Source organism: Salvelinus alpinus, chromosome 13 (genome assembly GCF_045679555.1).
Source record: "Salvelinus alpinus chromosome 13, SLU_Salpinus.1, whole genome shotgun sequence".
NCBI classification, from domain to species: domain Eukaryota; kingdom Metazoa; phylum Chordata; class Actinopteri; order Salmoniformes; family Salmonidae; genus Salvelinus; species Salvelinus alpinus.
In genome coordinates, this window is record NC_092098.1 from 5,230,003 (window position 1) to 5,233,191 (window position 3,189).

Below are 3,189 nucleotides of genomic sequence, written 5' to 3' on the forward strand. Positions count from 1 at the left end.
CCCACTGTATATTTCATGAGTGTGTGTGCGTTGTTAACATCTGCCTAAGTTACTGCTCAGATCTTCCAGTCTGGACGACAACCAGACGACGGGTCCGGAACGGCGACCCCAAATCCGGACACCCACGGCCCATCCTTGTGGCGGCATGCCCGCTGTCAGAGAGCCTACCAAGGTAAACCACCAAGGGGGGGACCACAACGGTGATCACCAACCAGGACATCCCCTGGCCCTCCCTGGGGTACTTTGCAGCTTCCAGGGAACCTACCAAGGTACATCACTAGAAGGGACCGCAACGGCGATCACCAACCGGACATCAACTGCCATCCTTGTGATGGACTGCTCCGCTTTCAGAGAATCCTACCAAGTTCAACCACCAGAGGGGACTGCAACGATGATCTACAAGCAGGACACCACGTGTTCATGATTTTATGTTGATTTGTAACTTGCAGGACAAACAAGATCCAAACCACCAGGGGGGGTATGTCATGACGTTGCCTGCGTGGGTATAGCAAACCCCATCCCCCTCTCCCTGCCTCCCCCTTTGCTCCTTCAACCCATGCTGTGATCACAGAGAGACATTGTAAATTCCTGAGGATCTCCTCATGGCTAAACAGTATTAAGAGAGAGAGTAAACTTTCAGGACAAAGGAATTCTCTTCCACCTCACAGAACTTGAGGTACGAACAGATTTCATGTTCCGGAAAAAGTATTAAAGGCCGGTGGGGAGTCCAGCTATTAACATGTCCATTGGTCACCATGTGAGAAACTCACGTGAGACTGTGGGCCCACATTACCATACCGCTGTTTATATAATAACCTCAGATATGAAGTTTACATCTGTGTGTTGTATAAAATGAATGAGTGAGTATGATACTGTTTGTATAATTGTGTAATATGATGTTGAACTGTTTAATGAAGGAAATACAACTCCCGGTTGTATTTGAACTAAATCCAAGGACCGCCCCTGAGCCAGTTCGGTCAGAGACCATGGGACCACCCCTCTCTGCTATCTGAATAAAAGCCAACTTTAAGAAATTACCAACCCAGGCCATGTTTCTCTCAATCACGAGAGGACAAAGGTTTGAGAACAGACTGCTGAATCTTTTAACCATCCCACGTGGTTAAACTCTTATACCAATAAGAACAAGTTTTGATATTGATTACTAGTCTGCAGCTAGGAATTCTGTATCATTGAACGCGAAGAAAGACAACCGCCGAAACAATCATTCTTTAACGAATGTCCCTCAGAACAATCCACAACCGAGACAGAACTTCACTCCAACCAAAACGAACTTCTCTCCAACGACCAAGGACACACACACTGGACGTAACTATATATATATTGATTGCAATTGTTCCCGAATGAGTGAGCGTTCATTTGTAAGGATTAGCATGTCAATTGTTATAATTATGGACTCTGTAGTGAATTCTTAGTCGAACGCAACTTTCCCTTTGTCTAACAGCCGCCATGCCGGTTTAGCCCACTAGGGCATATTCCTTCCACCATTTCATGTAACTATTTTAAGTTTGTTTGTTTATGCATTTCTGTGAATTAATTAGTTAGTAATAAATAAATGATTTAAGACAATTGATGTATGGATGACTCATAGTGAAGACTGGGTTCGTGCAGATCAGCGATTTACGACGTTTGGAATGAGACTGACGTAGGTAGAGTAAATGAATCATTAATGAGAGGACTATTGATCAGATATTAAAATATCTGAAAGGTTATATTGGGAAATAATAACCTTGTAATCTAATAACTTTCCCTGGTGCCCTCGAATTCATAGTTAATTAGTTACGCTATTACTCAAGTGGTCGCGTAATCCCTAATTATAGGAATCTATGATAAAAACTATAAGTCTTCAATTTAACGGTACCAAAGACACGACAGTAAGTAGAGTATAGGGTACCATTTAAGATGCAGTTATAACTCTTTCCACATTGCCTTTGGAGAGGGAGTATGATGGTTCTGAATAGCAGCATGGGAATACTGGGAATACGTTTACAACCAAAAGGCTGACACGCTGACTCAATTACACCCTAGGTAGGTAACTCCCTTGAGGTGATGTGTGCCCATAAATAATTGATGTGTGCACACACAAAAAATGACTTGTACAACAGTGGCGGTCAGTGCCGTTTCAGATGAGGGAGGACAATTTTTCATGAGCATGGACTTATTTCTATTATAGCATATTGGATGACTGTCATTCATATTCCATTCACCCGGGTAAATGTAACATCGATAGGTTTAGGCTACTACATGATGCTCAAATTTCACCCTATACCCATCATGAGGTTGCTACAACCTAGCCTATGAATGAAAGTTTACAACGTAGGTGCACACAGGTCGAGAGACAAATTTGATGTGACAGACAGTGACACATGGACAGACAGTGACATTCAATACCGTCTTGCACACTCTTGCCTGCATCTAGCTGATAGTGGGTGTAATCATTAGTCCAGCAGTTGCAAACAAGAGTTTCTATTGGACAAATTCAGGTATGTTTATCCACGTTTTGTTCCATTTGCTTCTGTTTAAGAAACGTTTTTCAACAGAATCGGTGGAATGAAACCACCCCTGATCACGCGTAAACACAGTTCACAGTTTCATAGCAGCCACGTTGTATTCCTTCTCGCATCTACGTTATTGGCTCTCCTCCTTTCACCTCTTCCCTTCGCTTGTGGACTTCAATGCACAACACATCAGCTGTATGTGACCAGGCAAAAAACCTTTCCAAGCCAAACCGCTACACATCATTGTCACCATATTAGCTAAAGTAACATCATAGTCATAGCTAATAGAACTAACGCGTTAGTAAACCCACTACAATCATGCAGTAACGTTATAGTGTACAGTCAGTAAGCAGTTACACTGGCGGGCCCCTGTGGCAATACATTTGTAAAAACAAAAGCTTACCTTGACATGGCAGAGTTCCAGTTTTGTGTTGGATAGTCATAGCCAGCTAACGTACGCTAACCCCATTCCGTACAAAATGTGTGCAACCGCGACATTCAAACGAGGCTGCAAAGAAAGCTGTGTGTTGACATCAAAATCTGGGTTGTGAACTGAGTTTTTATTCAAGCGTTGACTGACATGGTAATGGCTCTATAGTATTGGAGAAAAGTTGAAAAAACCGACCCCTCCGACGCTGTACGTTACAACGTGACGTGTCATGGCGTAACGTAC